Source organism: Dryas octopetala, chromosome 5 (genome assembly GCF_963921425.1).
Source record: "Dryas octopetala chromosome 5, drDryOcto1.1, whole genome shotgun sequence".
In the NCBI taxonomy this organism is placed as follows: Eukaryota; Viridiplantae; Streptophyta; class Magnoliopsida; order Rosales; family Rosaceae; genus Dryas; species Dryas octopetala.
This window is the reverse complement of record NC_141370.1, coordinates 509,984-524,701: the sequence shown is the minus strand read 5'-3', so window position 1 is coordinate 524,701 and position 14,718 is coordinate 509,984. Positions and strand designations below refer to the sequence as shown.

At 40.3% G+C, this 14,718-nt stretch overlaps 1 pseudogene; it reads right to left on the bottom strand.

Moving 5' to 3' along the window:
- Positions 1–11,360, bottom strand: part of LOC147283294 (uncharacterized) — a 78,530-nt pseudogene extending 67,170 nt beyond the window's left edge.
- Between the last annotated feature and the right edge of the window lie 3,358 nt (positions 11,361–14,718).

Sequence of the window (14,718 nt, the reverse complement as noted above, 5' to 3'; positions counted from 1 at the left end):
ACTTTCGGGTCAAGCCCAATTTAAAACAAAAATTAAAAATTAAATTAAAATCTTTTTAATTTCCAAATAAATTCTCAAAATCCTTAAAATAAATTCTCAAAATATTTAAAATAAATCTTTAAAAAATACGGGGTCTCACACTTGCGGCTTGGCTTGCAGGAAGTGTGGCTCGTGGCTCACATGGGTGAGAGAAAGGGAGATTAATCAAACAAAGCTTGACTTGCAGCTGGAGGTGGAAGGAAAGAAAGATGGAGAATGCCACGTGTCGCCATCCAAGTGGCTGAATGTAACATTAATCAAAAGAAAATGGAGGAGGTGGAAAGCTTTTTGGTGAGGCGTTGTTAGGGATGGCAAAATTCCCCGCCCCAGAAAATTCCTATAGGGACCCGCCCCGATTAAGCTGGTATGGTAATACCATCCCCGTCCTTGCCCCGCCCCGTATACCTGTTTAATAAAAATATTATATTATATAATTATATTTTATTTTATTATCTTAATTTTGGTTGTATATCTTTAAAATTTAATAGTGTTATCTTTATGATTTAGTATTATTGCAATATAATATGATGAATTTTAATATATTTCATCTATTATATTATATATTTATGTTAATTTGGTATGTTATTAATAAATAAATTATTTTAAAAAATAATAATAGGGGCCTTGAATACCCCCGATGGGGACCCGATTACTCGATGGGGCGGGTATGGTATTGGCAGACCTGCCCCAAACCCGCCCCGTTGCCATCCCTAGGCGTTGTGACTGTTCGGCTTCCTGGGCTGGGCCTCTGCTTCTTATTTTCTTCTTTCTTCTCTTTTTGGGCTGGGCTGGGCTTTTCTCTCATTTAATTCTTTTGGGCTTCTCTTCTCTTCAATCCTACAAAAATCAAATAAAACTTAATTAATAGAAAACACATAAAATTTCTAAAATTAAATCTAGCCTAAAAAATAATAAATGCAACCTAATAAAATCTAAAAAATATGACAAAAACTAATAAAACCCACTAATTAACTAAATAATAAAAATAAGAATTAAAACACTAAAAATGCTAAAAGACATTGACAAAAATGTATGAATTTGAGGATAAAATATGTATATAAATTAAGTTCAACAAATATCATGGGTAGTCATCCGCATAGGAGTGGCCCCCACCCAAAAAAAAAAAAAAGTTCTAAATCTATGAAAAAAAAATCAATTTTTTTTTTTATAAACCCTAAATCTGAAAGAATTTTTTAAACCCTAGATCAACTTGTGAAAAGAAGCAGACATACCTTAGGCAGTCACCCACAATGCTCTAGAGAGGACAATACCAATGGGTCCTTGGCAATGGGAATGAAAGGACCAGGATGAGTGAGAGTGTAATAGATTGCAAAAAAAGGCTCTGCAACTCACGCAAAGCTTTGAAAGGACGGTGATTTTCCCTAATCTCTTCGGGGATGAGGTAGAGTTCGATTTGGGCATTTTTGTTTTGAGAGTGTAGAAGGCTTTGATAGAGAGGGAGAGAGAGAGAGAGAGAGAGAGAGAGAGAGAGAGAGAGTGCAGATCGAGAGGGTTTGAGAGAGAGATCGAGTTGGTTAATTAAGAGAGAGAGTAGTAGATAGGGTTTGAGAGAAGGAGAGAGAGCAGGGAGAGTTTGAGAGAAGGAGAAGAGCAGAACGAGAGATTGAGAGAGGGTTTGAGAGAGATAGAGAGAGATAGAGAGAGAGAGAGAGAGTGAGAGCAGATATGTTCAAGGGGGTTTGATGGGGCTGGGGGAGGTGGGTTGTTGTATGTTTTCCTAGAGCAAATTAAATAACCTTTTCTGAGCTCTAGGTTAACTCGCAAGTGCACGAATCGCTAAGTAGCAAAGCTTACAAATACGAGGTCGATCCCACAGGGAATTGTACTAGTGTACGATTACTAACTCAATTAAATTCAATTAACCCAACTCTGACTCACACACGCAAATGGGGGGTTTTGATTGGTTTTAAGGCTACACTAAACAAACAGAGAAATAACAAACTTTAAAATGAAAACTGAAAGATTTCGGGTAAAACAGTAATAACGAAACACTAGGGGTCGGAATCCACCACTAACAGACCATTCACTTCACTATGGATATTAACAATCAATATATAAACATGTCAACAAAGTTCGTCTACTAAAAGGTTTGGCTAGTTACTTTTAGCAATTACTCCCCTTACTGTGCATAAACTAAGAGCTTCTTGGGCCTTCCTTAGCCAGTTAACTTGCATGTTCCCTAGTGCTAAGCTAAGGCAGCTGTTACCCATGCAAGAGTCATTACGATCTGTGAGAGTGACAACACATAGCGCATAGCTCCAAATTAATGTACCCTATGTCCTCTATGATCCCTTTTCTCATGAATATTATCTTAGGATATCCACTTGTTGCCTATTGAAACTATCATCCTTTCGAGCTTATTTAGTTTCACAACATATATCTAGATGCATGCAACCTAAGGTGATCAGTCAAAGATGCGAAACAAATAGATTCAATTTAAACAGAGATCCAAGATTTGTCAACATGTAAATAATTAAAATATTAATAATCCATAGGAAAAGTGAACAGCAATGCTAGGGCTTCATCCTAGCCCTAGCCCAATATTCAGCTACACATAATTAAATTCACAAATAAATAATGCATGATTAAAATAATGAAAATAAAAGAAAGGGAGAGAAATCAAGCCGGGGCAGCAAGGTGGAGGTGCGTAATGGGGCTGCTCGGCCTTGGGCTCCACGGCGAGGAGGCTGAGGTGCTCGGCAAGGTGGCAGCAAGGTGGTGATGGCGTAGCTGCTGGAGGTGGCTGCGGCTTGGTGGCGCAACTTGGTGGTGGTGGCTGCGGCTTCACTTGATCCTCCTTCTTCAGTTCAGCACAAAATAAAAGAAAGCACACAAGAAAAGGTGGCTGCTAGGTTCGGCCACAAAAGAAAAGAAGAAGAATAAAAAGGAAGGGAGAAAAGGTGGCTGCGGCACAAGAAAAACAGAGGAGAGGGAAGCTGCTAGGGTTTGCGGCAAGAGGAGAGGAGAGAGGCTGCTAGGGCTACGAAAATTAAAAGAAATAGAAGAGAACTTCATAACAGAACCCCTTTTCTGATTTTTAGAGATATATTTATAGAGGGAAGTGGGGCTGAGATTTCTCTCTCTTCAATGTGGGATAAGTGCATTCCTTGCACACCAAGGCTTATAATTTTCGGCCAAGCATGGGCCTTGGGCTGATTTGGGCTCTTTTTGGGCGTAACTCCTTTTTCAGCTCGCGGAACTGCTGCGCTACCTCCACTAAAATGGCCATATCTTGAGCTAGAAAACTCGGAATCGAAATCCGTAAAATTCCCTGCGAAGCTAACATCCGTATCTTTCCAACCATATATGGAATGCTACCTGATTCATTCTGGAGAAGTACAGAATTGCTGTCGAAATTGGTGCTCTGTTTTCCAGGTTTTTGACTTCTTTTTTCAGCTAGGATTCCTTGGGAGGCAAGAACAAGAAAGTGCAGCAGCAGCTAGGGTTAGGAGAGCATTGGGCTTGCGGCAAGGGCTTTGGCTTTGGGCTTAAGTGCCACACGCCAGCCCCCTAGGGTTTCACTTCATGGCTGCCACCTTCAAGCTTGCGCATTGGGCTTCATCTTGGGCTGGTGCATGCATGCATGCATGGCCCCTCAGATTTCGGCATTTGCATAGGCCCATGGCCCATTTGACTTGTTGACTTTTCATAGTTGACCCTTGACCATTAACTTTGACTTCCCATTTTGCCCCTCATTTCCATTTGAATTCGAATTCATTTCTTCCCTCTATTTATTCCCATGGATGTCCACCACCTTCTAGAAGCTTCTGGAACCTTGACTTTGTAGAGTTGACTTTGACCAACATTTCCTAGTGTGACTAGGATTTCTTGTAAATGAAGGATTCCTTATCCATTTCGACTTCTCGTAATGACCATAATGCCCCTGGGGTCTCCTAGTGTGACTAGGGCTCCTTTCCCTAGTTGGGTTAGGTTTCCTAGTTCAACCAGGATTTCCTGTTCCGATCAGGATTTCTCATTTCTGGCTCCGCAATGATGGTTCTGGACTTGATGTTTCCTAGTGTGACTAGGAATCCTCATTTGACTAGGATTTCGGCCCCTTTCCTGGTTTGACCAGGATTTCTCTTGTTTTCCTAGTTTGACTAGGAAATGTCTAAAAATGGTCCTTTTGGCTCCTTTTCTCCTCTTTGCTCATTTTATCCTATAAGAACAAAAACAAACTAACAACACACAAAATATCGAGTTCTTGCACTCTGAGTTAGGGAGTTAGTATCATAAAATAGTGTAAAATGAGCACTCAACACACCCCCAAACTTAGATTTTGGTAGTCCTCGAGCAAAAAGAACAAAGAAAAGACTCAAGACAGACTCAAAACATCCCAACACATGACTTCATAAGTACAGCCATAAATAGCATAGTTAAGCAAGATACATATAGAATTTATTCCTCAATCTCTAATAATGCTTCAATTAACATACCTTATTCCTCCATGAAATATATAGACCATCCTTGACACAACCTCAAGTGGTAAGACAAACAAGACTAAATCAGCATACACAAAATAGATTCAACTTCAATTCTCACTAAGGCATACTCTCAACAATAAAACGCTCAGATATTGGGTCAATACGTGCACTCAAGTATATGTGAGAGATGATATGATAAGTATCATACAAAAAGCTCACATATTAATCATGAAAGACAGGCACCATGAACAAAAATACTGATCTCAATAGAAGGAATTAAAATACTTGGAACAGAATCAATAACCATAAGCTTCCCTTTTATCTAGACTCCACATAATGAACTACAATTCTCCCAAGATCAAGTAGGGCTTTAATAAGGGTTGTAATGGAGGCTTAGGTTAGGATAGGGTATTGAAATGAAACGGATAACAAAGGGCTACAGACTATGGATTTGCACCAAACAATAATGGAGTCATTCCTTCATAATTTTGCACTCATAGCTCAAATTCGAACACCTTTCCACTTCCATCTTTTGAAATCGTCCCTTTCCTTTGATTTTTGATTTTTGATTGATTTTTTTTTTTTTTTTTTTGTGTGGAAAGGGAACGACAAACACTCTTAAGCACAATTCATTCTCTTCCAAGCTATGCACACACATTTCTTTTTAACCTCACAGCTTCATTAGCTCAATGCAAATCCATCAGTAAGGTAAACAGGTTGAGGAGTGAAACTCCCCCAAACTTAGGGTTTGGTATAAGGGTGAACAAAGAAAAGGTCATTAGGCTCAAAATGTTTGACTAGGGTTATAACACAGGGTAGGCTTTAGGCTATGGGTTAAAAACAAACAAGGCCTAATATCATCTCCTAAAATTCATGTAGTTATATCCATGCTTTGAATAGAATAAGAGAGAAGTTCTAGCTTTTTGATTCACAATTATATTCCAAGTACTTAATCAAAAGAAAGAATAATGAGATCACAACGACTTTATATGACAAGAAAATATTAGAGTAACGTTAACACTCAAGAATTGAAGTACAGGGCTCAAAAGCTCACTTAGGTCATACAAGTCTACTCTATTAAGTATATGCATCTCTAAGCATGCAAGTCATCACTTAAGCTTATGAAAACAAGGCCACAAGTCCATAGAGTTTTAAAGCATGTTACGAAACAATACTAGATAAAGAAGAATACATACTATATATACGGGCTAGACATGCTCAAAATAACCATACATAATGAAATCAATTAGTTGGGGACTCCAGACTTAAAACAAACAAAAAGACTCAAAAACACTGTTGCATGCTTCTAAAGATTCGAATCCATCACTACGGTGAATGAAATCTTAAGAACAGATGCATTTTAATGTGGGTTTGATACCCTTAATTTACAACAAAAGTAAATTTTTTTTTTTTTTTTTTTTTTTACACACTAAAAACGAAAAAATGCATTGCATTCCCCACCCCCAAACTTAAAAGAAACATTGTCCTCAATGTTTAAATGAATGACAAATGTAATGCACAATGTAATGAAAAGAGGAAGGGAAAAACAACAAATAAAACAAAACTACTGAACTGAGCAAAGAGAGGGTGAAAACGTACCTTGGCTGATGTGAAAATGGCTTGCCCACGCATATGTACAAAATCACCTCCTCGTCGTCATCCATCCCTTGGGTTGCCTCCCAAGAAGCGCTAAGTTTCACGTCTTCAGCCAGACCTAGTCTTGTACTAGAAATCAATTTTTTCTTGGTTCAGCTCAAAATCAGGTTCAAGGAAAGGTTTCACACGATGACCATTGACCTTAAATATGTTCCCATTCTTCGGATTCTTGATTTCAACTGTACCATAAGGAAACACTCTAATCACCTCATAAGGTCCGGTCCATCTTGAACGCAACTTGCCTGGGAAGAGACGTAATCTTGTATCATATAATAACACCTTCCCTCCAAAAAAGAATTCTCTTGGGCGTAGCTTCTTATCATGGTACCTCTTGGTCCTTTCCTTGTACAACTTAGCATTCTCATATGCGAAATGTCGTATTTCCTCCAGCTCACTAAGTTGCAACTTCCTTTTCTCACCAGCGGCATGAATATCAAAATTGAACTTCTTAATCGCCCAATACGCCTTATGCTCCAGCTCAACTGGTAAATGACAAGCTTTCCCATATATCAGTCGAAACGGAGACATTCCAATGGGTGTCTTGTAAGCGGTGCGATAAGCCCACAATGCATCATTAAGCTTGGTAGACCAATCCTTCCTATTGGCGAGCACCGTTCTTTCCAAAATGAACTTAATCTCACGATTCGAAATTTCCACTTGCCCACTCGTCTGAGGATGGTAGGGAGTAGCCACTTTATGCCTTATTCCATATTTCTTCATCACGGCCTCAAACAGCTTGTTGCAAAAATGCGACCCCCCATTACTAATGATTGCTCTCGGGGTACCAAATCGGGCAAAGATATTGGTCTTAAGGAAATTCAAGACCACTCGAGCATCATTAGTCCTACAAGCGATAGCTTCCACCCACTTAGACACATAATCAACTCCAACCATAATGTACTCGTATCCAAAAGAAGATGGAAATGGCCCCATGAAATCTATACCCCAAACATCAAAGATCTCAACTTCCAACATAAAGTTCAGCGGCATCTGATCACGAGCAGAAATATTTCCCATCTTCTGACATCTGTCACATGTGAGGTAAAACTGATGACAGTCATCAAAAATAGTAGGCCAAAAGAAACCTGCTTGAAGAATCTTGTAAGCAGTCTTAGTTCCTCCTCCATGGCCTCCACACTCTTTAGAATGGCACATCTCAATGACATTCCTCTGCTCCATTTCCGGTACACATCGTCTTATCAACTGATCTGACCCATATTTGAACAAATAAGGATCATCCCACACATACTGTCTGACATCATGCAAAAACTTCTTCCTTTGGTAGTGTGTCAGATCATTGGGCAACACTCCACTTGCTAAATAATTAGCTATGTCAGCATACCATGGAGTAGTCAAGATGGCAAAAAGCTGCTCGTCCGAGAATGACACTCGTAACGGTAGTGTGTTCTCTTCAGACTGTTCCTCATTGACGAGTCTACTCAAATGGTCTGCTACCACATTCTCACAACCTTTCTTATCCTTGATCTCAATATCAAATTCCTGTAGCAACAGAGTCCATCTAATCAACCTCGGCTTTGCATCTTTCTTGTTCAGCAAATACTTGAGAGCGGCATGATCCGTGTAGATGGTGATCTTAGACCCAATCAAATAACTTCTAAATTTCTCCAAGGCAAAGATCACAGCAAGCAACTCCTTCTCTGTAGTAGAATAGTTCAATTGAGCATCATTCAGAGTCCTACTTGCATAGTAAATCACATGCGGCAGCTTATCGACTCTCTGACCCAAAACAGCTCCAACAACATAATCACTTGCATCACACATGAGCTCAAACGGCAAGTTCCAATCAGGTGGCATAATGATTGGAGCAGAAGTGAGTAGCTTCTTCAATTTGTTAAATGCAACCAAGCAATCCTCATTAAACTCGAAATTCACCTCTTTTTGCAATAAGGTGCACAAAGGCCTAGAGATCTTGGAAAAATCCTTGATGAACCTCCTATAAAACCCAGCATGGCCTAGGAAACTTCTTACTTCCTTAACACTCGATGGAGGCGGCAATCTCTGTATCACATCAATCTTGGCCTTATCAACTTGTATGCCCTCCTTTGAAATCACATGACCCAATACTATCCCTTGTTGAACCATGAAGTGACATTTCTCCCAATTAAGCACTAGATTGGCTTCTTGACATCTTTTCAGAACTAAAGACAAGTTATCCAGACATGCATCAAAAGACGAACCAAAAACAGAAAAATCATCCATAAATACCTCAATGATTCGTTCCACCATGTCAGAGAAAATAGACATCATGCATCTCTGAAACGTTGCAGGCGCATTGCACAATCCGAATGGCATCCTCCTATAAGCAAACGTACCAAATGGACATGTGAAAGTGGTCTTCTCTTGATCCTCGGGTGCAATAGCAATCTGATTATACCCACTATACCCATCCAAAAAGCAATAGTGACTATGGCCGGCCAACCTTTCCAACATCTGGTCGATAAATGGCAAAGGGAAATGATCCTTCCTTGTTGCGGTGTTAAGCTTTCGATAATCAATACAGACACGCCAACCGGTTTGCGTCCTTTGAGGAACCAACTCATTATGCTCATTCTTCACCACAGTAATACCACTTTTCTTCGGCACCACTTGAACAGGACTAACCCACTTCGAATCACTGATAGGATAAATAATACCAACATCCAACAATTTGATTACCTCATTACGCACAACTTCCTTCAGAGTTGGATTCAGTCTTCTTTGGGCATCACGAGTAGGCTTGGATTCCTCCTCAAGTAAAATTCTATGCATACACACTGTGGGTGAGATTCCCTTGATATCGGCTATGGTCCACCCCAATGCTAACCGATTTTCCTTCAGAATTCTCAAGAGTCTTTCTTCCTCGCTTGCACTCAAATTAGCTGCAATAATCACAGGCAAAGTCTCATTTTCTCCCAAAAATGCATATTTCAAGTGCTTCGGTAACGGTTTCAGTTCCAACTTAGGTGCTTGCTCAATAGAAGGAAGCGTCTTTTGATTCGTAGGCACTAACATTTCAAACTGGTTGAACCACTTATTTCTGAGAGGTCGGGTGCCTTCCAAACGTGTAAGAATTGTTTCCACGTTTTCTTCCAACTCACTAGACTCGAGTGCTCCCAAAGCAACCTCCAATGTATCTTCTGCAAGATTAGTTTCGCCCACTTCCTCAACCAATGGGTCCAAACTATCAATCCTTAGGCAATCATCCTCCTCCTTTGGATACTTCATTGCTCCAAAAACATCAAACTCAACTGTTTCACCAAGTACAGACATTGTCAACTTCCCATTACTCACATCAATCTTGGTGTTCGCCGTGGCCATGAACGGTCTTCCCAATATGATCGGTAGCTCATTACCTCTAATTGGGGTATCCTCCATTTCAAGAATGATGAAATCAGCGGGCATGATCAAATCTGCTACCCGAACCAGCACATCTTCAACCACACCTTTCGGAATCTTTACTGAACGATCTGCTAATTGAAGAGTAACACTAGTAGGTTTAAGATCTCCTATGCCCAACAGTGCGAAAACTGAATATGGCATCAAATTAATACTTGCTCCCAAATCTAGCAATGCCTTCTCAAACTTATGATCCCCAACCAAACATGGAATCGTAAAACTGCCAGGGTCCTTCAACTTGGGCGGCAACTTTCTTTGCAAAACAGCACTGACTTCTTCACTTAGACACACCTGTTCATGTTCTTTAAATTTCCTCTTGTGTGTGCACAATTCCTTCAAAAACTTGGCATACTTAGGAATCTGCTGAATAGCATCAAGCAAAGGAATGTTGATTTCCACTTTCTTAAACATCTCCAAAATTTCCTTGGCTTGCTTATCCTTATTCTGCTTCCATTGACGTTGAGGGAAAGGCAATGGAGCTCTTGGGATAGAGGAAGTAATCTCGGCCTTCTTGCTAGCACGCGTAGCAATGTGCTTTTCTTGTTTCTTTCTTTCCTCCTCTTCCTCATCCTTAACCTTAACTTTATCCCTCTTATACTTTTCCACTTGTTCAGGATCTAGCACCTCAACTTCATCCTTATTGCCTGGATTATCCTCTTGAGTAGTGCCCACTTTGTTATCAATCACTTTCCCGCTTCTCAAAGTAGTGATTGCTTCGACCTTATCCTGAATTGGTGCACCCTTTACCACTTTGTCCAAGGTCAAAGTCACTTGTTCCAATTGGGCTTCCAAATTCGATATAGCTTTAGCTGTGACACTCAACTGCTCCTCAGTCTTATTCATAAATGTCTTAGTATCATTAGACATCGAAGTTGTACTCTGGGCTAATGCAGCAATCATGTCCTCCAAATAAGTACTTCGCTGCTCAACTGGGGACTGTACACTCGGTCTAACTTGAACTTTTTCAACCTCAAAACATGGCTCTCCTTGTGATGACCTAGCTCCTTGATTTGTCATCAGAACCTGCATCATCTGCTTAAGCTCAGATATCTCAGCTTCCATAGCTGATTTCTTTTCCACTCTTTTTCGTCTATTCCACTGCTGTGAACTCAATGCCAATGTGTCAAAGAGTGTCCATGCTTCCTCAAAAGTCTTCTTTTTCAGTGCTTCTCCACATGTCATATCCACCATATTACGATCTTGATCCAACAGACCCTCATAAAAGTACTCAATCTGCATCCATGGGGCAAAATTATGGTGTGGACACGAAGTCAGAAGCTCTTGGTACCTTTCCCAACTCTCATGAAACACTTCGTCCTCTGATTGTGTAAACCCTAAGATCTGCTTCCTCATGATGATAGTCTTGCTAACTGGATAGAACCTTAGAAGAAACTTAGATGCCAGTTCCTCCCATGTTCTAATAGAAGCGACCTGCAAGGAAAACAACCAATGTTTAGCTTTATCTTTAAGAGAGAATGGAAATAACCTTAACTTCCTTTGATGATCGCTCAACCCCCTTAGCTTGCCAATCTCGCATATCGCATGAAATTCCTTAAGATGCATGTAGGGATCTTCTCCTTCTAACCCATGAAATGATGGAAGAAGTTTGATTGTTCCACTTGAAAGTTCAAAATCAGCTTCTACTTGAGAGTAAACAATGCACGTAGGTTGAGCTAGAAGCGCTGGAGACGAATAATCACTCAAAGGTATTCTCATCTGAGATGCATTCGGCTGCAAGGTCTCCTCGACTTCCTCTTCTGATTTCTCCTCTTCGTATGCTTCTTCAGATTCACTTCCTCTCTGCGACACAAGAGTTGACCTCATCCTTAACGGTGTCCAATTGAGTCTCGGCCTGCCCTTGTACGCACTCAACACCTTTTGGCCTTCTGCACGTGAAAGAGGAGTGATCTTCGAATTTGATTCTTCCATTGTACCTTAGAAACAAGAGAATTCAATGAGAACAAAAAATAAAAACAGAAAATAAAACCTAACTAAAATGACTTAACTAAAGATAATTAAACTAGCAATCAACACAAATAACAATTCCCCGGCAACGGCGCCAAAAACTTGTTGTATGTTTTCCTAGAGCAAATTAAATAACCTTTTCTGAGCTCTAGGTTAACTTGCAAGTGCACGAATCGCTAAGTAGCAAAGCTTACAAATACGAGGTCGATCCCACAGGGAATTGTACTAGTGTACGATTACTAACTCAATTAAATTCAATTAACCCAACTCTGACTCACACACGCAAATGGGGGGTTTTGATTGGTTTTAAGGCTACACTAAACAAACAGAGAAATAACAAACTTTAAAATGAAAACTGAAAGATTTCGGGTAAAACAGTAATAACGAAACACTAGGGGTCGGAATCCACCACTAACAGACCATTCACTTCACTATGGATATTAACAATCAATATATAAACATGTCAACAAAGTTCGTCTACTAAAAGGTTTGGCTAGTTACTTTTAGCAATTACTCCCCTTACTGTGCATAAACTAAGAGCTTCTTGGGCCTTCCTTAGCCAGTTAACTTGCATGTTCCCTAGTGCTAAGCTAAGGCAGCTGTTACCCATGCAAGAGTCATTACGATCTGTGAGAGTGACAACACATAGCGCATAGCTCCAAATTAATGTACCCTATGTCCTCTATGATCCCTTTTCTCATGAATATTATCTTAGGATATCCACTTGTTGCCTATTGAAACTATCATCCTTTCGAGCTTATTTAGTTTCACAACATATATCTAGATGCATGCAACCTAAGGTGATCAGTCAAAGATGCGAAACAAATAGATTCAATTTAAACAGAGATCCAAGATTTGTCAACATGTAAATAATTAAAATATTAATAATCCATAGGAAAAGTGAACAGCAATGCTAGGGCTTCATCCTAGCCCTAGCCCAATATTCAGCTACACATAATTAAATTCACAAATAAATAATGCATGATTAAAATAATGAAAATAAAAGAAAGGGAGAGAAATCAAGCCGGGGCAGCAAGGTGGAGGTGCGTAATGGGGCTGCTCGGCCTTGGGCTCCACGGCGAGGAGGCTGAGGTGCTCGGCAAGGTGGCAGCAAGGTGGTGATGGCGTAGCTGCTGGAGGTGGCTGCGGCTTGGTGGCGCAACTTGGTGGTGGTGGCTGCGGCTTCACTTGATCCTCCTTCTTCAGTTCAGCACAAAATAAAAGAAAGCACACAAGAAAAGGTGGCTGCTAGGTTCGGCCACAAAAGAAAAGAAGAAGAATAAAAAGGAAGGGAGAGAAGGTGGCTGCGGCACAAGAAAAACAGAGGAGAGGGAAGCTGCTAGGGTTTGCGGCAAGAGGAGAGGAGAGAGGCTGCTAGGGCTACGAAAATTAAAAGAAATAGAAGAGAACTTCAGAACAGAACCTCTTTTCTGATTTTTAGAGATATATTTATAGAGGGAAGTGGGGCTGAGATTTCTCTTTCTCTTCAATGTGGGATAAGTGCATTCCTTGCACACCAAGGCTTATAATTTTCGGCCAAGCATGGGCCTTGGGCTGATTTGGGCTCTTTTTGGGCGTAACTCCTTTTTCAGCTCGCGGAACTGCTGCGCTACCTCCACTAAAATGGCCATATCTTGAGCTAGAAAACTCGGAATCGAAATCCGTAAAATTCCCTGCGAAGCTAACATCCGTATCTTTCCAACCATATATGGCATGCTACCTGATTCATTCTGGAGAAGTACAGAATTGCTGTCGAAATTGGTGCTCTGTTTTCCAGGTTTTTGACTTCTTTTTTCAGCTAGGATTCCTTGGGAGGCAAGAACAAGAAAGTGCAGCAGCAGCTAGGGTTAGGAGAGCATTGGGCTTGCGGCAAGGGCTTTGGCTTTGGGCTTAAGTGCCACACGCCAACCCCCTAGGGTTTCACTTCTTGGCTGCCACCTTCAAGCTTGCGCATTGGGCTTCATCTTGGGCTGGTGCATGCATGCATGCATGGCCCCTCAGATTTCGGCATTTGCATAGGCCCATGGCCCATTTGACTTGTTGACTTTTCATAGTTGACCCTTGACCATTAACTTTGACTTCCCATTTTGCCCCTCATTTCCATTTGAATTCGAATTCATTTCTTCCCTCTATTTATTCCCATGGATGTCCACCACCTTCTAGAAGCTTCTGGAACCTTGACTTTGTAGAGTTGACTTTGACCAACATTTCCTAGTGTGACTAGGATTTCTTGTAAATGAACGATTCCTTATCCATTTCGACTTCTCGTAATGACCATAATGCCCCTGGGGTCTCCTAGTGTGACTAGGGCTCCTTTCCCTAGTTGGGTTAGGTTTCCTAGTTCAACCAGGATTTCCTGTTCCGATCAGGATTTCTCATTTCTGGCTCCGCAATGATGGTTCTGGACTTGATGTTTCCTAGTGTGACTAGGAATCCTCATTTGACTAGGATTTCGGCCCCTTTCCTGGTTTGACCAGGATTTCTCTTGTTTTCCTAGTTTGACTAGGAAATGTCTAAAAATGGTCCTTTTGGCTCCTTTTCTCCTCTTTGCTCATTTTATCCTATAAGAACAAAAACAAACTAACAACACACAAAATATCGAGTTCTTGCACTCTGAGTTAGGGAGTTAGTATCATAAAATAGTGTAAAATGAGCACTCAACATGGGTGCGACTGGTCGACAGCAAAACAGACTCGATCGATCTAGATAGAGGGTGCGAAAGTGATAGAGGGAAAGGTGAGAGGGAATAGATCGAGAAAGTGAAAGTGTTAAAGGGAAAGTGAAAATATCAAAGAAAAAAAAAATATAAAAGTGTTGGGTTTTTTAATAAAAATTATTGTACACTGGTTTTTTGATATTTCATTCGCTTACACAACAGTCACGAATTATAACAATTAACCCTCCCAAAACCATTGGATTTTGATGCATTCATACAATGCTAATTTAAAAACCGTTCTGCCTTAAAACTACACAACAGTTTATTTAAAAGTGTTGTGTATTCATATTATTGTAGTAGTGTTGCTTTAAAAAGTTAATATAACTTGAACTAGTGTGGCTCACAATTAGAATACACTTAGGTTGAATTAAGTGTAACTTGCAGTGTAACGACCCGACCCAAATTTCACTGGAAATTAAAAATTTTATTTTTATTTAACTTTGACTTTACAAGGACAAAGGAAAGTTAAGTTGTGTAACCCAGAAATTTGGAGACAAATAC